This window comes from Tiliqua scincoides, chromosome 6 (assembly GCF_035046505.1).
Source record: "Tiliqua scincoides isolate rTilSci1 chromosome 6, rTilSci1.hap2, whole genome shotgun sequence".
NCBI lineage: Eukaryota > Metazoa > Chordata > Lepidosauria > Squamata > Scincidae > Tiliqua > Tiliqua scincoides.
In genome coordinates, this window is record NC_089826.1 from 77,844,850 (window position 1) to 77,868,820 (window position 23,971).

General features: G+C 43.7%; 1 protein-coding gene and 1 pseudogene across 2 annotated transcripts in view; one reads left to right on the forward strand and one right to left on the reverse strand.

The window, feature by feature from the left end:
• The window catches only part of PPARGC1A (PPARG coactivator 1 alpha), a 402,579-nt gene that overhangs the window by 119,639 nt on the left and 258,969 nt on the right, over positions 1 to 23,971 (forward strand). The window lies entirely within an intron of this gene.
• On the reverse strand, positions 17,816 to 17,935 carry LOC136656509 (5S ribosomal RNA; annotated as a pseudogene).

Consider the following 23,971-nt stretch of genomic DNA (forward strand, 5'->3'; position numbering starts at 1 on the left):
ACATGGTATGCGTGTTATTATCCTCTTGTGATTTAATTGTGCCTTGTGTTCTTCATTCAGAACCGCAGACAGCAGGATAATGCACATTGAATCAATGTGGTGCATTGCTTGTGCGACTCACTTCATTCTGCAGCTCTTGCACATCTGGTCATTGCAGTTGAACCAGTCATCCACTGTAATGAATTCTGGCTTATATTCCAGAATGTTCATTTTTTAAAATGTGGAAAAAGAGAGTTAAAAAGTCAATTTATCTCTTTATAAATATTGATATTTATAAATTACAATCATACTACAATGGCCCCGAATTTTCTCCTTTAAAAAAATAATTTTGCATAGGCTTTTCCGGTAAGATGGTTCCTTTAATTCTGAGGCTTTTGTTAACCTCGGAGAGGGGTTTTCACAGAGTGGACTCTTTCTGTCCCAACTTCTCATTTTGAATGGTGGCAGCAAAGATGCTACTATTCTCCCAGTAAACCTCCCTTGAATCTGCCACTTGTCCTGCCAGTCAAGAAAATTGAGGTATCCATATGATATCTACCTAGTTTGGCTGTAACTATGTGAGCCCAATCCTATGCAAGCCTACTCAGAGGTCAGTTCCATTGTAGTCGGTGATGCTTACTCTTTGGAAAGTGTGGCCAGAATTGTAGCCTGAGTCATATTCCTACCTGCTAAACTGGACGGAAGGAAGTGACCTTTCCTAGCAATTTTCTGTCTCCATGCTGGGGGCTGCTCTTCTAGTAGAGGTTCTGAAAAATGAACAGTTAAGTGGAGTGTTGCTTCATTAGTTTAACCAAAGATTCACTGCTTTTCTCCCTTTGTTTGGGTTATTTTGTTTTACTGATTTTCCTTCCTTCTTTAGCAAGTCCAGGTCTGAGACTTGGGTCAGTAGAAATGAACCAACTGTGTGGGTTTCCTTGCCCCAATCTCTAGAAGTTTGACTGGGATAGGCTTGTTACCTATTAATTTCTTCTGCAGTGCTTGTTGCATCTCTTTTCTAGTCTGGTGAAAGGGTTCTTGTAAAGTGGCTCTTGATTCTAATGCCAAGGCCAGAGAACGAGGACTGCTCTTCCCACTTCTTTCTGACCTGCTCACCAGGAAAAAGAAATAGGGATTCCTGCAGAAAGCTTGGGGAGGGGGGGCTTTCAAATGGTTCTGCTTTCCTGAGGCATTTGCAGACTGACATTGCAGCTACCACAAGGATAGCATCACAGCAGGACGCCTATACCATGATGAAGGGCCAGATGGTGATCCCTGACTGGATTACATGGCTACCATCTGCACTGGAGTGAGAATGGTTTTGGTGTTGGGAACTCCTGTGGAGAGCTGTTCCTTCTCAGCACTAATTATCTATTCCTATTCTTCTCAGGGATAAAATACAAAAAGGAGGCAAATTATTTAAGGCTTTGCATCATTACAACAATATTGGGAGTTTCAGGAGGGATATGATGGGATTTTTTTTCTCTTTTTGTTATTTCATTTGTTTTTTATTGTCTAAAATCAGATTCATTTAGTTATTGATTTGGTTGTACTTGCCTTGAACGAGAGCTTTTTTGTTCCTCATTTATTTTTGCAATGAAGTTGGAGCTGCATCTGCTTGAAAAGTCTTGACCTATATTGAATTGGATCCAGCCCCCATCAAGTTGGGTCTAACTTTATGGTCTAATGCTGCAGGCTTTCCTTCCTCTGGAAAAAAAAAATGTTCAGGAGTGGCAGACCTTCTCTCAGCAGTCTTGGTTGGTGGCCACTATTTTGTTTCCTCACAATGCCCTTGACATTACATTCTAAATTTCATAGGCATTGTGGGGGGGGGGGGAGATGGGAGTCACCACTGGGAGCTGCCATGTTCTTATAGTGGCCCCCCATTTCCCCCAAGCAATGTCCCAGAACAATGCAGCACCTGGGGCATTGTGAATAAAACACAATAGCAAGCACTAGCTGGCAGTAGTGCTTCTTTTCAAAGCTGAAAGCCTTTCAATAGGGGTGAGGGAGACTCTGCTGATGTGCTACAGGTAAAACCCCCATTACAAAAATAAAACGGAATGGCATGTGAACATTCAGGTTAATCGGAATCTTCAGTCGTACATTTAAGATGAATGGAAAGAAGAACGGAATGGGCCTGATTCAGTTCATTTTCCACTTGTTCCAACACGAACATTGATAGTAATGGCCTTTCAGGTGCAGGTTACTATCCTACAGATTGTTTTGAAGGATAGGAGATGTTCTGATTGGGGATTGGAGGTTTGCATGCCTTGAGTGTCAGGATTACATGAGTCTGGTGGAAGCTCAAAATGAATTGGTTTAAATGTCCTGTTTCTCCCAGTGGTGTTGACTGTGCTCTTTGTTTTTCTTTATGCCGTTTTTAACAGCATAACTTACCCAAACTTACCATAGTCATGGCACCTTTCTTTCACAGTGGCTTCTTCCCAGCTCTCCAGGTGCTTTCATCTTGAATCATGTGAGATCTCATGCAGTCCAAAATGGCAGTGCCTGGGAGAGCTGGGAAGAAGAGGCAGCTTAGAACATCCCATGGCGCTCCTGTGAGTTCACCACTGCACCCTTAGGTGGTATGGTACACAGTTTGGGAACCACCTGTGAATGAAGAATGATAGAAGCAAGAACCATAGTCCCATATCCCCAATGTGAGCGAGAGCATGAGTTATGGAGCATGATGGTTTCAGTGGTGGGAAGAGGCTTGCTTGTGTCCTCTTCCTACCAACAGCATTCTTGTAAAGCAGAGGAAGACATGAGGTTGGTAGGCAAGGGAAGGTGGCTTTGGCCCCTTTTTGTGTGCAAAGGCCTGAATCATACTCTTTTCAGCACCACTTGAGCTTTTGATTGATATGGGGGCAAGTTATTAGATAGTTTTCAAATTTGTATTTTGAATGTTTGGGATAGTCTGTGTTTTCAGTGTCTTAGTTCTTCTTATTAAACACCAGCCATAAGAACATTACTGAGGCTTTCTGCTTGAATGATTTCAGTTCAAAGAAGATATCCCTTGTCTACATGGAATGTGTCAGGGGTCTGTCTGCAGCAACAGTGACATTTGTGAATTTGTGGTTACGTACTAGTGGGAAATACTCAGTGGAGATTCATTGTCTAGTTTAAAGAACTTAGCCCCAGGCAATAAAATGTTGGCTGGTCTTGCTCAAATATATATCCCAATAAAAAATAAATAAAAAAATAAAAACCCAGAAGCAGCAGAGCAGTGTGTACTTGCAAAAGGCTTGTCTTTTGTCACACATACCCTTGAAGTAGAGTAGTTGTTACTAGAGAGAAAAGGTTAAAGGCTGGCTCCCTGAGCTCATAACCTCACTGTTTTATCGGGGCTAGACGTGAGAAAGTGAACATCAAGCCCTGGAGAATACAATCCATTATTGCAGGCTAGGCCATTGCTTCGTCAGGATCCTTCTTGTAAAGAGTCACTCTAGAGTGCAGGATTCCCTTCCTTGAACAACCTTTCAGGGGATGTTCAAATCTTCTCATTTTCGTGTTAACTTGTCTGCTTTGTGCCATCTGTGTTTCGCCAGAGCCCAATGCATTTTTGGTCAGTCTACCTGCAGTATAACATTTAAATACACGGCTGCTGTCAAAATAACCTCAGGCTGGGTTTGAAGATTGAACAAGTGTTACGTTGACCTGAAAGACTGGCTATAAATCATGACTGGGCCTTCCCTTGAGTCAAATTTAATGCTTCACATGTGAGAAGTCTTTGCTACCACTAATGTTAGTATTAGGGAGAGACTATAATTCAGAGATCGGACATATCCTTTGAAGTCAGGGCGCCTCTGGCAACTTCGGTTAGGACAGTAATGGCCAAACTTTTTATGGCATGTGCCACCTTTAGGCTTTTGTATCTTGGTTGTGCCACTCAAGCAGGCAGGGCAGTTAGAGAAAAAGACTCCCAATTCACATAATTAAAATGGGGCTGAGCAACAAGCTTCTACAAAATTCCACTATATGTTTGTCATGAGGCTATGTAATAACTTCAAAATAAGCTGACAGCACAGTGTGAGGCATGTCCACCCAGGAGCAAGGCGCATTTATTACAGTGGGACCTACTCCAAGGAAAATGTGCATAGGACCTCAGCCCTAAAAACCCCCCTTTACTTACTATTTAAGTCTCAAATTTGCAACTACATTTAAATTATTTTTAATCAGTTGATTTAATTCAGTATAACGCAGAGTAAACAGTGGAAGGGAAGGAAATAAAAGTAAAATGTGGCTGAGCAACAAAATGCTACAAAATTAAGACCCAGCAAAATATTTCCAACCTTGACACGGAGGGAAAAAGACCCCAGCAAGCCCCTCAGATTGCCCCAAAGAAAGGGAAGGAAACCTATGAACAAATAATACAACAACAATGGTCCTCAGTTCCTTGAGGGAGAAAACCATCAAGGGAAAGAAAAGACCACACCAGCAAAACTGTCCCCAGGCATTCAACACTAAAGGGGAACATACACAAAACAGTAAAGAGCTAACTGGCATAAACAAAAACAGGAGTGAAGAAGGAACAATGGAGTGAGGACAACGCAGGACAACAGTGGGGAATGTTAGACCAAATGTCTAATAAGGCCCATAAGAGACACTGAAATCCAAATGCAGCTGGACCTTTAAGGGAAGCCAAATACCACATGCTAACATCCCTTTAAAGATGACTAAAGCCCAGTGCAACCCTGCCTCCAAGGATGCTAGCCCTTTAAGGCAGAATCAGCTGTGAGATGCTAGTCCTCTAAAGCAGAACCTCTGGAAATGGTGGCCGCAGGGGGGGGGAGGGGAACCCATTTAACCCAAACTGCAAATATAAGGCAAAACTGGAGCCCCACAGACCCCCTTCTTTTGCCCCTAATGGAGGAAGCCTTGGCGTATAGACCCCCCTGGGAATTTCTATAAAGTTCCCCCCCATGACGCTGATGCTGCAAATGCTGGTGCTCAGCCAGGCTCCTCACAGCTGATTGGGGCAATAAGTAGAAGCTCGCAGAGCAGCTGGTAGGCAACCCTTTCAGCTCCTCACAGCCCACAGGCCCCTGAAATGGCTCAGCAAAGCTGTGCTGCCCTCCCAGCTAATGGCAAAGGCATGGACTGACATTGGGCAACCAGAATGGTCCCAGCAACAGCCATGCCCCCTTCCCACAGCTCTGGAAAGCCAATAGGCACCTTGGATTTTCCTGTCTGTACCCAGAGTGCCATCGGGGAGGGCAGTGTAAGTAGCGTCAGGACTCTAAGGGCTCCAGCACCATTACGGTAGTATCCCATGTGCCACTCCACACACCTCAGCCTGCCACTAAATGGCATGTGTGCTGCAGATCGGTCACCTCTGGGTTAGGAGGATCAGTTGGAAAAGTTCTCTGCCAGGCACCCTGGATTATTGTAGGGAATCAGTGTTGTAGCAAGCTGGGGGGAGCGGTCCATCCCATATGCCAGGCCAGGAGGTGGTGCCTCATGAGGCCCAACCAAGATGTTAGCTCAAGAGAAGCAAGTATGTGGTCGCAGGTATGTAGAGGCTGCTGCTGCCTCCTCTTCTTTTGGCGACTTTGGCGCAATCCTAACCCCTTATGTCAGTGCTTTCCAGCACTGGCATAGCGGTGCCAACGGGATGTGTGCTGCATCCTGCAGTTGGGTGTCACTCATGGAGGCCTCCTCAAAGTAAGGGAATGTTTGTTCCCTGACCTCAGAGCTGCAGTGCCCTTATGTCAGTGCTGGAAAGCACTGCAGTGCCCTTATGTCAGTGCTGGAAAGCACTGACATAAGGGGTTAGGATTGCGCCCTTTGCAATCTTGCTTCTGGCACTGTCCCTTCTCCTTTGGAGGCTCAATGAGAACTTCCAAAGAAGAAGGAGCAGGGCAGCCATGGGATGGCTTTGCGATGCATTCTGGGACAAGGCTGGGAGGAGAAAGGAACTTCTGTGTGACCCAGAAGTGGGTCTTTCAATGCTAAAAATAACTTTGGAGGCTTGGAAATGGAGCCGTTTGGCCACAGAAAGGTTGGGACCCAGATTTTGGCATGCTTTTTTGTTTTTAAAGGTATTTAAATTTGGACCCTGGTATCCATGGATTCCATATCCACAAGGGGTTCCATAATGGAACCCCTGCCGATTTCGCGGTCTGACTGTACCAAATGTGGGCCCAATCCAGCATTCGAATGCAGATGTAGCCGCAGTGCAGCTTCTTGGCAAGGGAACAAATTTTCCCTTGAGGAGGTCTCTGTGACTGCTCCTCACCTGCCACAGGATGTGGCGCATGCCTAACTGACATGACTGCAGGATTGGGCACTGTATCCATAACAGGATCTAAGTAGCAGCTGAAATAGAAAGAAGCTCTTGGCGATCAGGAAACAGCATTATGGTATTGGTTTCAGAATGTAATACCTGGATTCTACAGCCATCTTGCTTGAAAGAGCTGGAAAGCTTTAATTATGGTGACTTCTATTAGAATTCCATTAGCAGTAGCTCAGTGACCCAAATGAATATTCTTTGTTAATTCAAGCCAATGTTATATGTATGCTGTTCTCAGGCCAAACAGACCTACACAGAAAAGAGGCTCAGAATTTCAGTCTCTTGGCAATGCCTCTGTCACTGGCTTCAGAGCTCAAAGCTTATATAATAAAGGCCACACTGCTTTAGGCTTGCTGCTAATATTGCACATGTACAACACAGTTAAACAGTTTATATTTTTAACGCAAAATGATGAAAAAGGATAGCGAGGCAGGCATTGTGGACACTTGATGAGGTATCTTTTACTACTTTCTCTTTGAACATCGGCAGCTGCAGTCAATGGTTTGAACAGAGAGAATCTGATTCTTGATCATCCTCTGGTTTTGCAGCAGGGAGGGCAGGAGATGAAAGAGAAGAAAACAGCATTCTACAACCAGTTGTTTAAAATAGTCCAATACAGTGTTTCTCAAACTGTGGGTCGGGACCCACTAGGTGGGTTGTGAGCCAGTTTCAAGTGGGTCCCCATTTATTTCAGTATTTTATTTTTAATACATTAGACTTGATGCTACCATGGTATGTGACTGCATTTGAGAAAATGTGACAGATCTGTACTTAGGCTATAATGTATATGCTTTTAACAATGATAGTCAATGAGACTTACTCCTGGTAAGTGTGGGTAGAATTGCAGCCTAGGATTGTTAAAAATTTCCTGTCATGACCACTTATCTTCATGACATCACTTCTGGTGGGTCCTGATAGATTCTCATTCTAAAAAGTGGGTCCTGGTGCTAAAAGTGTAAGAACCACTGGTCCAATATATTGATAATTCATCAATATATTGATAATTCATCAGATAAGAGCAAGGCTGAAGTAGTTGCAACTGTATGTAGGCAGAACCTGGCATATAGGGAACCTCACCACCCTCCGTTGGAAAGTGCATAAGTGTTTTATTTGGAGGGACTGAATGATACTGTAATTTGATAGATATGAATGATACTGTGTCATTGGGGATACTGGGAATCTCTTTGCTCCCCTGTTCCTTCGTTTTATTTTTGACCACATGCATATTTGGGTTAAAGCATATGTTGCATAATTAAAAAATAAACCACAAATATTTGATCATGGAAGATAGCTTAGCTGGTCGATATTAAGCATAACATCATACAAAGAGCTTGATTCTATACTTATCAGCTGCCATTGCTAGTGCTGACTGCCGTAAAGTAGCCAGCACCAGTCATAAAAGGTGGTCCTACAGCACACTACTCAACATGCTGCCAGGATTGTAGATGGGAAGGCCCACATCGTCTCCCGCCACTTGCAGGTAAGTTAGTGGGAGATGAGTATAATGGGGCGTGTGATGGTGGATTGGGTCTGGAAAGGAGGTGAGTTTGTCAAGAGCAGTGGCCACTGAATCCTAACCCCAGAACCAATCCTGCAGCACACATCCATGCAAACCTGCACCAGCTATTTAGCTAGCACAGGTCCAAGTAGTTCCCCTGCATCGCAGTGGCTTACCCCTGAGTAAGGAAACAATAGTTCCTTTACTCAGAGGAGACTTCTGCAACTGTGCTTCCACTGCAGGATGCAGAGCCATTTTGGCACTGCTGCATGGGGGGGGGGGGAGAAATGGATAGGGTTGGACTTCAAGTCCCTATTTATGGAGCTAAAAATCTTTTTCCCTCAGTACTTTCATGTGTTGGCACGACTTGCTAGCACAAATATTTGCAACACATTGGAAATGTGAGGGGCCTGCTAGTCCAAATAGGCAAAAAAGAGAGAGTCCCAAATTGATGTTTGTATCAAATTCAGTATCAAATAAAATAACCCAAGGAGTATGTTACTGGGTTTGTTTAGGTTTTATATTAAATTCAATAAAAAAAAGTCTAACTCCCCCCCACTTTTTGTTTGAAGCAGCTTCAGAAATGTCAAAGTGCCAAAGAGTTCACTTCTGCCAGTCTACTGAAATCTAAGGGACCTACTTGGGGAAAAAAATATGTTCAATACTACTTCATATAAAGGACTATAGCTGTGAGGGAAACACACCTCTTTGCAACTACTTGGGAGAAGCCAAAATGTAGGGCATGTAGAGCTCTTAATATCAAAATCCTGGGCCAGGGTAACCCAAATTATGTATCCAAAAAAGCTGCACTCTGCAACCTGTATAAATTATTCAGACTCCATAAAAGTATGTAAATTCTGTATTTTGCATAATTTATTCCTTATCTAGGCAGGGAATGGGGCAAAGAGCTATGCGGGGCTCTGGCCCCCGATATCTCCAGCAGTGGAGAACTCATTCAACAACTTCTCTCTGACTTCTGAGATTTCATCAGCATGGCCCACACACTTTTTCAAGCATAACTTTGCAGCCAGGAGCTGGAGAGGTAATTTAAAAACAAAGGCAGAGTGATTCTCAGGAAGCAAATGTCTGTGCCCGATACTGCTGTCTTTTATCCATGGAATCACACCAATGCTAGTCTCATCTTCTAAACCACATTTATTGAAAGCTTGGCATGGAAGTGGGATTGCACCACTGGCCGCACCCCAGCATCTGTGCATATTATACAAAGAGGGCTGTGTGCAAAATTCCTAACCATGTGGATAATTTTGTAAGTGTATAGTTTTACATGCCTCGAGGCCAGTTCACTTCTTCCATTGTTTGTGTGGAGATCAGGAATAGGCCAAAGGACATGGCCACACTCATGGCCCATGCTGGGGAAGTGTGTGTGCAGGAGGTACATTGTACTTGGGAATGGGGTCAGAAAGGGGGTCTGGGAGCCAAAGGAGGGGAGCCCGAAATTTCCCGGGATCTCAGAAAGTGTTTGCATGTATTGGGTGAAAACTAGCATTCACATTGTGTGTAAGCCTATGTAGTTTATTATAACATAATTTGTAGAATATATTGGCCAATGATTTTATGAAATTATGCTCCAATGCAGAGGGGCCCAAAAGAAACTTTGTACCCCCTGATAAAATTCCTCTCAGATGTCCTGGCCATACTTTGTGCACTCTTTGTTAAGCAAATGCAATTTAGAAACTACAGGCCCAATCCTGTCCAACGTTCCAGGACTGATGCAGCCATGCCAACAGGGTTTGTGTTTACACCCTGCAATGGGAATGTTTGTTTCCTTCCCTTGGGGCTGTGTTGCTGCTGAAAGTTGGATAGGATTGGGCCCTAAGGCTAGGACCACAGTCTTGTGCATTTGCACAGATGCCAGCTGTCTTGGTATGGGCATTATAATAACACCCAGGAGCAGATTAAGGAAGTGATAGATTCCAGGTTATGCTAACTCCAGAAGCACTTAGCATTAAAAAAAATGTTTTTAAAATATTGGTATAAAAAGATATACCATACATTCAATGAGATTCATGCAAACTTTCTAATTTTCCCCCCAAAATATTCCTTTAGTGTTTGATGCAGAAGTAAGGTTACATTTCTGTGTCAGTCAAGATCATTTGACTCAGGGCAAGAGAAAGCAGTACACTCTGTCATATGTCCATTCATTTTGCCCACAGTATTACAGGAATCATTCTAGAGACTGGGAGCATAAAGGGCTAAAATAATCCCTTGCTGCCAAATCTTTTTGAGGCTGGAAAGACTGAAAACAAGAGATGGGATAACAAGAATTTGTGATGTAAATCAAAGGAAGTGTGATTAAAGGGTATGTGACAAACTGAACAAAAGGAGGGAGGGATTTGTGATGTAAAAGGGTGGGCACCTTTTTCAAATGGAGAGAAGCACCAGGTTGATCTAAGTGTGTAGAATTCAAGATCATATCAACTACTAGACGCAAGGAAGTCCACTTATTTAATGGCACCTCCAGTATAAAATTAGTCTTCCAATCTGTTTTCCAATACAAATTATACAGGGCTTTCACCACAGAGATGTCAAAGGATGGAGTGATGCCACTGTTCACCTACAGTGAATCATGGGTAATGTCAAGTTTTAAATTAATACCAGTCAGCCTGCATGTGATACTTCTCTTTTTCTATCTCTGTGAGTAGGCCATGCAGACTATACAAACAAAATGGAGAAATGAAAGGAGAATGGTGCTTTTAACTTTTGTGGTCCTAGTTTGCAATTAAGTAGGCTTCACCCACAAAATGACAAAAGGTAATGACAAAATGACAAAAAGTCAAAAGATAGAATACAGCCCCCCATGCCATTATGATGGCAACGGTGGGAGATTCATGGCTCCCAACTGTCTATTAGTGTTGATGGCCCAGGCCTTGGTCAGCTGAGTCAACTGAGCTCGCTGCCTTCAGCTCAGTGTCCCTTTAGCCCATCATTGACCCTACCCCTTACACCCACCGGGATAGTCTGAGACTTGGTGGTTGCTGTATGAACCTGGGTAGGAAACATTTACCACTCACCTGTCTGGCTGCTGGTGAGGAGGTTTTTGTTTGTCTATCTCAGACTGTTCTAAGTCTGTTCTAATGGTATTGTTACCCAGTTCAGTCCCAACTGGCAGGTGTAGTATGGCACAGGAATAGGAATTCCTATATGCATTTGTGGGGGGGGGGGGGGAGGATACCAGAACTTATCTCAAGAGGTTCTCTGGTTTAGGGATGCTGGCTGATAACCCCTCAGGCTTGGATTGCAAAGTTGCTATCAAAGACTTCCTGGCTTGGGGGAGGTTCATTTTGTTAAGGTTAAAGGTTTTGTATCAATTATGAGAGTATTGTTATAGGATCCCAGTCTTGTCCCAATGTGAGCAGGTTGCAAGAAAACACAGCAACTACAGCAGAGTACTTTCAGCAGTTGTACTGAGCAAGGGATATCACATTCAGAGTAGTCAGTTAATAGTCCAAGAGTCAGCATGGAGAGCAGTCAGTTCCAGTATAACAAGTCCAAATCAGTTTCCAATAATACACAGTCAAAGGTTCAGTCCATAAATCAGTAATATCATATACATACGGTATCCAGCCTCCTCAGTCACTGGCAGCAGTCTAACAGTTACTCCATCAACTCCCCTACTGCTGCACTTGAGGCTCCAGCAGACTAAGCTTATGTAGTCGGCTCAGCCAATCAGTACTGGCTTGGTCACACCCAGGGTGTGTCTGTCCCAGGTGCTTGCTGATTCTGCTGAATCATCTCTCAACACCTGCTCCCTGAACCAACATGTAAGCTGTGGTTCTGCTTCGCTCAGAACTCAAGCTGACACATTTTACTTTCTCAACCCCCTTTGGGTGTTGGTGTAGAGCAGGGGTGCCCAAACCCCGGCCCTGGGGCCACTTGTGGCCCTCGAGGACTCCCATTCCGGTCCTCAGGGAGCCCTTAGTCTCCAATGAGCCTCTGGCCCTCCGGAGACTTGCTGGAGCCCATGTTGGCCTGATGCAACTGCTCTCAGCGTGACGGCCAACTCTTCAACCTCTTACATGAGCTGTGGGATGAGGACTCCTTCTACTGCTTGCTGTTTCACATCTGTGAAGGCAGCAAAAGAAAGGCTGGCCTTGCTTTGTGCAATGTCTTTTGTAGGCCTTGAGTTATTGCAAGACCTTCATTCATTCATTCATATAAGTTCCATCTCTTATATATTCATTTATGTAAATTTATTCAAATTTGAAATGTAAATTAATTCTTTTTTCCCCCGGCCCTGGTCACAGTGTCAGAGAGATTATGTGGCCCTCCTGCCAAAAAGTTTGGACACCCCTGGTGTAGAGAAGCTGGGATAGACAGCAGGACTTTGAGTCAGGGTGTGAACACTCGAAGAGGGAATAGAGAAGCCATTTTCAACCACTGTGCTGTGGCACATTGGTGTGCCATGAGTGGTCCACAGGTGTGCCACAGGAATTTGGGGGAAGGTCATTTATTAGTAGGGCCAATGGGATGTGAACCCCCCCTCCCCACTGGCAGCGTGGTGTGCTTTGGCAATTATCAAAAACCTGATGGTGTGCCTTGACAATTTCAGTGCCTCGTCAGTGTGCCATGTGATGAAAAAGGTTGAAAATCGCTGGAATAGACAGTAGCACACTGTCACTTCTAAGGTTGGTGTCCTCATTGAAAGGGGAGCAAGGAGTGTGAAAACAGGACCTGCTAAAGAGTTTGCAGTATCTTTTTGATTTACAGTTTTAATCCAAATCTTTTCTTATGTGCTTATTCGGGCAAAAGGTCAGTCCAGAAACTAGATTGGCCTAGTAGACCACCGGTTTTCAACCATGTTGTGTCACAGATGGTTTGCAGGTGTACCATAGGAGTTCAGGAGAGGGTCATTTATTAATAGAGCCATTGGAGGATGTGATTCTTCTATCAGCGGCAGCCTGGTACGCCTTGTCAATTAAAAAAAAAATGATGGTGTGTCTTACTGCCTTATCAGTGCGCCATGAAATGAAAAAACTGAAAATTCCTGGTCTAGCCAAGGAACTGTTTACCATCCTCTGCAAAATGCAACTGCTGTTTCTCTCAAGGGAGAAATGCCCTTTTGGGGAACATTAGTTCAGGACAGTTCAAGCTGTCTCAGATGGAAGAAAAAATAACCCTGTGTAAGCAGCCCATGTTGGCATGATGGTGGTTGTATGGTTTGTGCCGGCTGGCCCTTCCACATTAATGTGGCCTGCCTCTATTATGGTTGTAGCTGTATCTTCACAGGGATCAGTGTCCATGTGCACACAAAGTTGTTTTGGCTTTGTTTGTGCAATCCGTTACTTTGTAAAAATGTAGAGTACATAAGCAACTTGCATGTACTCAGACGCACACTTTGTAGGCCCTGTGCAGACTCAATCTTGAAGTCATGTAGGTTAGGTTGGGAGAGTGAAGGGGGCAGGTTCAACAGGCATGGTCCTAAGCTCCTGCCATCACAATATCTACCGCGGTTCCTAGAGTGGTCATTTGCCTGAGTCTGGCATCAGCCTTACTCTGAAGTTATTGTTTGAGAGTAGCAGTTCTTTCTCATGCATCAACTCAGGTCCTAAATCCAAACTTTAAGTGTTCCTATATCAGATAATCCTGTTTTACATTATTATGCAAGTGGAATAAGAAAACACAAGGGTTCCAAAGTGATCTCCAACCCTCCCCCCCAAGGTTATAGCTTTTGGCAAATGTGCCTCCTTAGCATTGTGCTGTATGCATGGTTGTTAGCATCTGTTTTCCACCTAAATTTAATTGTTACAGTCAACAACTGAAAATTAGAACTTAACTTCTTTGTACCAGAATAGTTTGCAAAATATGTGCATACTGAATCTTCCATATTGTACTTCAGAAAGGCTCATCCATCTGTGTTCTCCGTTGAAAAACTATCTCTTATCTTGCACTTGTTTTGAAACAGAATACGATACTTCACTTGGTTGTACTGCCTTTAGAGTTTGATACAGAATGGCTTTTGTTCTATCATGCAGAAAATGATCCATCAAGGAAAAGGAAAAAACTACATGCATCTGTAACCCACGCATCCAAAACAAACACACACAAAAATCCATCTGACTAAGTGAAGAGTGATTTCTGTGAAGAAGCTGATGAGAACACCCATGTAAAAGGGAAATGGTCTGGAGAAACATGTCTCTGCTGATCAACTTAAAGCCCAGTTCTAACTCACACTGCAACAGGCAGGCTAACTGGTTTGCTCCATATCCACCGTGGGGTTGGGGCTGCCTGCGGCTCAGTCCAAGGAAAGGGGAATCAATTCCCCTAAGCCGGGGTAACATGTCAGCAGCCCCAACGGGGCTACTCGAATCTGTGCCACCTAAAGAGGTGGTGCAGATCCGAGCAGCCCGGCACTGTGCCATGTTGCCGGGGAGTGGGGTTAGTATATAGCCCAAGTGCCAAATTCGGGTTCCGCCCCCTGCCCGGTACCGGGCAGCCCACAGGCCCATCTGCCACCCACCCTCCCCCACCCCATTTTGCCCCCATTCTGCTCTCCCTGAACCCCTGCACCGGCCTGAGTTGTCCAGCAAGAATTTACCCCTGTGCCGGCAGGAGTCGGCCTCCAAAGGCCTGTGTACACCCGTTTGCCGACCTCCTGACTCCTGAGGTGGTTTGAAAATGCCTTACGGAACTTTTGCAACACCTCCAGGCTGGCACAAGGGACTTGCACTGACCCAAGAGTACCTTAGATTACAACCCTATGCACACTTTCTTGGGAGTAAGTCCTACTGAACACAATGGGACTTACTTCTGGGTAGACATGCATAGGATTGTGTTCTTAAAAAGATCCTGTACCTGGGATCCATATTTAAGTTGTTCTGAGCAACTGAGAAAAAAAAGGAAAAGAAATAAATGAACAAGGAAGTTTAGCAATTTGAGTGTGAAAAGGAGAGTGAAGGAAGTTATAGTATCCGCACTTTCAGGTTTTGTTCTTACACCCATGTATGGGCATTCTCTAATGTTCAGAAGGCCTGGAGGGCTTTCTTTGTAGTAAGAAGTGGATGCTGTGCCAAGGGAGAGCAGCTAATCCCCTTTTAATACAGGCTTGGTTAGAGATGCCAATACTATTGGTGACAAGGAAACAAATATTTTTTAATAAAAGAAATAAAATCTTGCCAAGGAAATAAGCCCTTATCTAGTGGGTTAGAGAAAACCTCTCTCTATTCCATTAGTCTCTCCCTCTCCCTCTCTCTCTCTCTCTCTTTCACACACACACACCCCCCTTTGGTTTTTAGTTTAAGCACAAGCCAACCATATTTAATCAATTTTGAATCTCATTTGCTTTGACAGGAGAGTTCCATAGTTACCTATTACATCATTGGACATGTATTATTCTCACTCCTTTCAATATATGTAGGTACAAGTTCATGCTGAGGGTACATAAGTTTTGATTTGTATCATCATCTTGTCTGTTAAAGTGGGGAAGCCTGAACAGTGATTTTCTCTAAAATGCTGTAACAATACACATTATTTTAACTGTACTGCAACTTTCTTCATTGTAAATAATAAAATTTTATACTTTAGAAAAAAAAATTTGAATTAAAAAGTAGTTATAACTAGAAAAAAAATTAAGATTGACTGGGATTGAAATTTGTCCCAGTGTATGATAATATTAGGACTAAATTCTCAGGTCACAACATCGCATTAATGCTGTGTATCGAACTCATTAAAGTAATTAGGGTGCATTTTAAGTTTATTAGCAAACTGACTAATGTACTCTTAAAAAGGTTGATTTGGAAGGAAGTCAATAGACAAAGCCAATAGCGCTCTTGAGAGTTTGTGCCACATGCAAGCTCTCTCACGGAAAATCGTGTTATCAATTTTCATGTGGCTTTTAATCAATTACAGTGACAAAGAGATGATTTGAAGCCAGTCTTCTGTTGGTTGGTTGCAATTTAGCTTTTGCTTGCGCATATGCTAGGTTTAGTTTTTTGAAAAAGAGAAGAGAGCAGGGCTAATTTTCAGTAGTTGTATGATATGCTCGGCAAAATAGGTTGGGTTGCTTGAGTGTTCGAAAACCTAAACTGATTTTTTTGACTATTCAGTTTGAATGCTTGAGCTGTCCACTTCTCTGCTCCTGTTCGAAGACTTCCTGCCTTGCCTACCAGCTCTTCACTTCCCCAACAGAACAACTGTTACCGTGGGGAAGATGGCAGCAGGCAGAGGAGTATGTATCAGCTAATTTACCCCCTACAGTGGATTGAGGACCTTTTAACTATATCACCATTTGGATGAATGGCTTATATCAACAAATGGATCATACGCCCCTTCCCAGCCCAAACCCAACCCTGGGATCTCCTTGCACTTACCCGTTAAAGAACTATTATAGGTTCAAGGAGACCCATTTGAGACCAGGTGGCCCACAGAGAGGTAAGTAAAAACAATTTTTTTTTCTTACTTCCCCTGGGCCATCTGCTTTTCCCCGCTCCACCCACAGCATGCAATTTGCGCTCCATCAGCAGTGCTGCATGGTTTGGACTCGTGGGGGATAGGATTGGGTTCTTAATTTCTTATTACTCAGCACTTGATTACTCACAGCAGAAAATGTGGGCTGATTTCCACTGAAACGGATTGTGTTTGGGAAAATGTGATGTGAGTTGTAGTGCTGGGCAGTCTGGTCTGCAGCTGAACAGGTCATAGCTCTATTCCTGGAGTTCCAGGGTGCTTCCATGAGCGTGGGTCTCACAATTCCAGTGGAGGCTATGTTTGTAGTTCCACTGCAGATGAAGCTTCGTTTGTTGTTTTCTTTCCACAGCAGTTCTTACTGCTGTTTTTTTTTCTTTTTAAACAAGTGACTTGTCTTTTCAGTAATAAGACCTGCTGTCATGAAACATCAAAGAAAGCCTTGAGTTTCCCTCTCCACCTCACTGTTTTTGTACCTCACAGTCAATATGTCTATATAGTTAAAACTCCAAGGACAGGGCTGGCCTTTGCTGATACCAATACACCTGTCAAATTATCTGTGATCTCCCCTCCCCCCCTTTAAATACATCTGAAGTAGTATGTATCTGGCTATTTGAGAAAAAAATATAAATGTGGGAAGCCATCAAATACTCATCAGTAAATTACTCATATTTGAATACAAAGTCAAGGCTGCGGCACTTCACAAAACAAGAATTGTGCCTGGTGCTCAAACTTTTTAGAGAGCTGCAAATTGGGAAGCTTTTTCTGTTTACCACAAATGAAGCTCTCTGTAAATGGTTCCCTTATTCCGTGCCATCTGCCCTCGATTTTCTTGCTGCTTCGCCTATGATGATGTGCGGCAAAAAAAACGCCCATCTGCCGAGGGCTGAGGTATTAGACAGAGGTGACAGCACTAAATAGGTATTAGAGACATGTCAAACTGAGTTAAACAGAATAAGATTAAGAGGAAGATGTCCCCGGAAGATGTGTAGTGAACGAAAGCATTTTATTCATCATAATATGGTGGGGGGGGGGCAGGTAAGAATGGATAGAATTGACTGGAAAGGAGAGAGCTTTCTAATCCACAAAGATGTTACATTCTGTCAAAAATGTTCAGTATGTTTGTAATGCAGTGATTTAAACCACGACAAGGAGATGGTGTTAAGTGTTGGGTTGCGCCTACTAGTCCTCTGCTGAACGTTCCTTGGAGTTAATTTCTGGTACAGAGCTTGCCGTTTGCGATGTGGTGCAGAGGCTGAAGTCAATGCCAGCACCCCATTGTTGGGCATTTGAGGGCAGAGCCCAGCACCAATAGTATCTCTGCTTCTCCCACAAATGGTGCATTGGTGCTACCACTGCCACCAGCACTATTATGTTTCGGAGGTTGGCTTGACTAAGTAGGGACTCTGGTATTTGTGGAAGCTCGGCCAGTTCCTAGCCTAGCTAACTGCTGCCACCCCTGGGTGAAGTTCTCACTGAAAAACAAGCCACTCCTTCAAAACACAACCCATTTTGCACTTTGCCAAGATTAGGGAAGGTGCAAATCTCATTGTGGATTTACTTCTTTGAGATGGAATTTACTGCTGGTTGGTTGGCAACCTTCAGTCTCGAAAGACTATGGTATAAACCTACAGCACCCAGTATTCCCAGGTGGTCTCCCATCCAAGTACTAACCAGGCCTGACCCTGCTTAGCTTCTGAGATCAGACAAGATCAGGCATGTGCAGGATAACAGTTGCTGCTGGAAAAGGTCTACATTTCAGCTCAGTACTAGTGTCCACAGCTGTTGATTTGAAGTTTAATATTAATTATTTTTATAGAAATTTCTTATACTTTCCCTGCTGCCCACCTTTCCAAGAATCAGGTTTCATATTCTTTTGTCTGAATTTAATTGATCTTATTGAACGTTCAAAGAATAATAGCATTTAGAAACACAGTGGGCCCACTATATCTGGGGATTTGGGATTTGCGGATTTCACTATCCGCAGGTCAAGAATCTGGGGGGGGGGGTTGGATCCACATGAACACTCTAGAGGCAGCCCTCTGAAAGCATTTTGAGGCCTTAAAACATCACTTTTAGTTTAAAAAAAATGGAAGTGACCTTCTAAGGCCTACTGAAGACTGTGTGCAGCTTCCCTGACTCTCAAAACATCCTCTGGAGGTGATGGTAGCACAGCTGCTATGCCTCCAGAGCAGGGGTGTCCAAAGTTTTTGGAAGGAGGGCCACATCATGTCTCTGACACTGTGTCAGGGGCCGGGGAAAAAAATAATTAATTTACATTTAAAATTTGAATAAATTTACATAAGTTTACATAAATGAATATATTAAAGATGAACTTCTATGAATGAATGAAGGTCTTGCAATAGCTCAAGGTCTATAAAAGGCCTTGCACAAAGCAAGGCTGGCCTTTCCTTTGCTGCCGCTACTGCATCACAGACGTCAAACAACAAGCAGTGGAGGGAGCCCTCATCCCACAGCTCATGAGAGAGGTCAAACAGTCACCCTCACACTGAGAGCAGTTGCGTCGGGCCAGTGTGGGCTCCAACAAATCTCCTGAGGGCCAGAGGCTCATTGGAGACTGGGGGTTCCCTGAGGGCCGCATTGAGAGGCCTCAAGGGCTGCATGTGGCCCCAGGGCCGGGGTTTGGGCACCCCTGCTCCAGACGATTAAAGTACCCTAAAACCCACAGATTCAATCATCCGTGGGTTTTGGTAGCTGTTTGGAGGTTTGTGGAATGGAAACTCCGCAGATAACACAGATCTACCTGTACTGTCACATGAGCCACTTCCAGATGACTTTTGTTTCTAGGGATATGTGGCAGTTCCCCCATGTCCCCTTCATCCCATGAAGTATGTTCCACATCCTAGGAGTAGGAGTATAGAAGGTAAAGGTAGGGGACACAGAAGGTAAAGAAGGGGATATGTTCTGATTTATTTGAAAGCAAACAAAATCCCAGCTGGGATGGACAAGCAGGAAAAGCTGATTTCCCCTTGGTCCTAGGGATGGTTGCAATGTCCAGCAGTTCCTTCACTCTGAGCTGCCTATTTCTCTGCTTCATCAACTGGAGGCTTGATACGTCACACCCTGAGGCACAGAGGGCAAATACCAACCCATCATCCAAATGCCCAACAAAACAGAAATGTTTTCAGCCTTCACCAAAAAAATCACAAGGGAGGGAGTGGTTTTTTATTCCCCTGGTAGGGAATGCCATAATTGTGGCACCACTACAGAGAAGGCTTGCCCTTTGCATCTCCATTCCACTTACTTGGGTCCAGGCTGTACTTGCAGGAGAGCCCCCTCAGATGACCTAAGGGGGTGGACTGGAATGTATGGGAGAAGGTGGTTCTTCAGATAACCTGGTCCCAAACCATAAAGGGCTTTAAAGGTCAATTCTAGCACCTTGAACCGGGCACAGAAATGAATGGGCAGCCAATGTAGTCGCCAAAGCAGCAGTCCAACAGAACCAAATAGCCTAGCTGCAGTAACCACCTGGGTCACCACATTTTGCACTAATTGCAGCTTCCAAACCATCTCCAAGGACAGCCCCACACAGAGCGTGTTAACAGTAATCCGGTCATGAAGTCACTAAGTCACAGGCTACCATGGTCAGGTTCAATCAACTCAAGTGTGGCTGCAGCTTCCACATCAGCTGAAGCTGGGCAAATGCACTCCTGGACACAGCTGCCACCTGGCTTTCCAGGAAGAGCTGTGAGTCCACAAGTGCTCCCAAATGACCATTCCTGTGGGAGGAGGGGTTCAACCCCATTCAGAGTGGTTAGATGACTCAGTACTTGCAGTGAGGATTTACTGACCAAGTCCACGACTGCCTTTTCTCAACCTGTTGGCTCACATCCAGACCCCAACCTCCCCCAGACAGCATTCCAGGACTTCCACAGCTTCCCTGGAATGACATGGCAAGGAGAGAGAGAAAGAGAGCTGGGGTGTCATCAGCTTATCATTGGCACACTGCTTCAAATTCCTGGATGATCTCCCCCAGCGGTTTCATTTCGATGTTGAAAAGCGTGCTGATAGATGCTAAAAAAGATGCAAGATGTTAAAAAGCATGATAAATGATCATTTTGACCTCAGGCAAAGAAACAACTGTACTGATGAGAGGAAAAAAAATCTACTGCATGTTCACAATCTACTGATTTAAACTTCTGTATCACAAAGGGTTGAATTCCTCATGATTATAAATACTGAATAATATGTTATTACCCTTGCAATAGTGGGAGTTAATTGCATGCTGCTTACATCAAGGAAACAAATGAGAAGGGAAAGACTCCTTATAATAAACTACATGTAACTGCACTACCTCTGACCCCCTTAAACAGTGAATCCAGCCAAATGTATGCAGATGCCAGGCAAGTACTTTGGAGCCATAGTCATCCTTTGCTTTGTCCAGATGCCTTTCCTCAGGGTAGCATTTTGGTTGCAGAGAATCTCATTGCAAACACATTTTGCAACTACACATAAACTGAAATCTGGAGGTTTCTTCCTAGCAAAAACCCTGCTAGTCCCTTCTCGACTTCTGCAAATCATCCTTCAACAGACTAAATACTATCCAACTTTCCAACCCTGATGCAACCATGGCAATGGGGAACACACTACATCCTGTAGTTTGGGGACAGTCAGGTAGGGCTCTCAGGGTTAGGGGACATTTGTTCCTTTATCTTGGCACTGCATTGCAGCTGCAGCAGAGTTGGAAAGTTAGATAGAATTGGGCCCCCAACCCAGTCCATGTAAGTCAGAGGTAAGTCACAGAAGTAAGTCACATTATCATCATTGGAGCCTTTTCCCAGGAGGGTGTAGCTAGGTTTGTATCGTTACTGTAACTGCATGAATCCCAGCAACATTTGCCAGCTGAAAACAGGGGCAGATCCAGTGTTTGTATTTGGAGGGGGCAGGGGCCATGCGCACTACCTTGACTCCAGAGCCCAGGTCAACCAGGCAGATAGACCTGGGCTCCCAGTTAAACTTTGATCTCTGTGGCTGAGGTTTCCTGGGCAGGCTTCCTGCCTGGACTTGGAGCCCCGATCTACCTATCAGGTAAACCTGGGCTCGCATTCCACCTCTTCCACATGGGTAGTTCTGGGCTCCTGGCTGTGCGTGGGCTGCTCCCCATTCCTGCAGGTGTCCTTCCCCACTGGCACAACAGTTAGGGGGGCCACACACCCATGGCCCCTCCTTGAATTCGCCCCTGGCTGGAAGGGGTAAGAGTTAGAACCTTATTTAACTTCTGGGATGATTTTTGTACAATTCCACAATATGGGAAATATCCTACAGTAATCTTTACACTACACCTTGTTTTAAGAACTGTCATACATTAATACTATTTTAACCAGAGGAGATTTATTTGGAGGTAAAGGGGGCAAATACATAAATGAACAAATTTTTAAGTATATTTATAAATAAATATGTGCTGTATAAGTAATGCAAATATAAATGAATATAATAATATCATAAAGATGTGCTCTGCTGTCTTATTTTTTAATGACAGTACTGCATAAAAGTCATTTCACATCCTGAAGGGCAGCAAGCTTGTACAATTGGTGACTTTTCAAACCAAATGGTGCCCTTTAGCCCAATCTCTTTTCAGAACCTCCTCTTATGCTGGCTGGCTGCCTGGGACTCTGAAACTTGGATTGAGAGAACTGTCAAGCACCCAACAAAATTACAATTAGAGGACAGAATTGGTTTGGAGGGTCACACGTTTTACAGGTCTGGTGCAGAATCACTTTGGCAAAACATTTTTTTTTTTCCTGTGAATGCAAATATCAAGTAAGAGAGAGTCCTATAAAACAGTAGTTTGGGAATTCATCCTTTCTATTTTCTGCTGTTGTAAGGATCAAGAGAAGGGATGCCAGGCAGACAGATCCAGGGCAGTAGCATTTTGTTGGTAGCACACTCACTCTCTTCCTGCTTACTGGGGAAATGTCTTGGTAGATTGAATCTGCTGCCACCAGCTCAGGAGATCAAGCTAGCCCAAGAGGCTCCCTAAGCAGAAACACCATCCTAGAACAATACTGAACCTCAGGAGTCTGTATCAAATCACTGTCACAGTAGCATCCACAGAGCGACGAGATATGACAATCCACTTTATTTCCCAGATGCAGAGTAAAATGTTAAATGTTTATTAAAAGTTCAATAAAGGGAAAAGGGAATAACAGAACCAAATGAATGAGTGGGGGAGTAATGGGAATTGAATTTGGCAGGAAAAGGTTGAAATATCTGCAGTCAGACATACAGGCAGTAGGTGGCACTGAGACACTGTGGAATCTCATACATGTATTGTTTAACTCAGAACATTACCTAAGGTTTGAATGAGCTTATAACACAGAGAGAAGACAACACTGAAATCAACATAAAAATTCTTACAGTTTTCTATGTACACAGTTCCTTAACTGTTTTTATCTGGGTATGGACCTCACCAACTCTTTATGCTCACCTCCCATAAGGGGCCTTCCTGGGAACCCACAGAATGAAGTTCTCAGGCTGTTAGAACAAGAAAGCCTTGACTTCCATCCACTTTGGAGTTATATCCTTCAGCTGTAATGATGCCATCCTGCTATTTGATCTCTACATTTTCTCTTCTTGAGAGGCAGGAATGGAATGTGAGTCATCCAGTGGCTCATCTCTAACTTGAACATTCCTGATTTCAACAGGAGGAGCCATGCAAATGAAATTCCATAAACAAAGACTCTCTGAAGTACTCCTTGGTAGTGAGTATCAGGGAGAGGGGTGGAAATACCCCAAACCATGAAGGATACACCAAATTACATAGAACCACAATTATATACTGTAGAGCAGTGGTTCTCAGATGTTAAGCACTGGGACCCACTTTTTTAGAATGAGAATCTGTCAGGACCCACTGGAAGTGATCTCATGACTGGAAGTGACATCTTCAAGCAGGAAAATTTTTAATAATCCTAGACTGCAATCCTACCCACCCTTACCCAGGAGTAAGTCCCATTTACTATCATTGTTAAAGGCCTATGCATAGTATCCTTTTAAAAGTCAGATCTGTAAATATTTCCCCAAATGCAGTCACATACCATTCTAGCATCAAGTCTAATATATTAAAAATAAAAAACAACAACACATTGAACTGAATGGGGACCCACCTGAAATTGGCTTGCAACCTCCCTAGTGGGTCTGCACCTACAGTTTGAAAAATAATAGACAACTAATCAGACAGGTTCTTGCATGCTGGTATCAGAGATACATTTCTTGTAGAATTTTGCAGTATTGTATATAATTTTTAAAAAAGCACACCTGTGCACAAAATATGTGTGAAGGCTTAAGTGGGATTACCAGTTCCATAGTTATTTCGTTAGCCTTCAAAATGTGTTATTTTCTCTCCCTTTCATTGTAGCAGCCTGTTTCGGTAGGTGGGTATGACGACCTGTGCCGTGATCTTCTCCGGAAGATAATGGAAAGATCTTTTGAAGATGTTGTCAACATCTCTGATGGTATTTTCATAGGGATTTTAAAATTGACAGAGTGATGTATTTGACTGAATTAAATTACCCTCAGAGTAGTGTTGTACACTGTGGGGAAAAGGAATACATGTTCAAATGTACATGTGCTATTCCACTGCCTCAAATGGAACAGAAGTGCAAGGAAACAAATGACAGTGAAAAATTTAGCTACTGAGGCATGAGACGAGAGGATGAAGGTAAAATGCTGCTAGCCTGGTGAGTAAGCTTTGGGGAATTCTGACATTACGGTCTTTCTTACTGCATCATGAACCCACCAGAAGGACAAAGTCAGAAACTTCC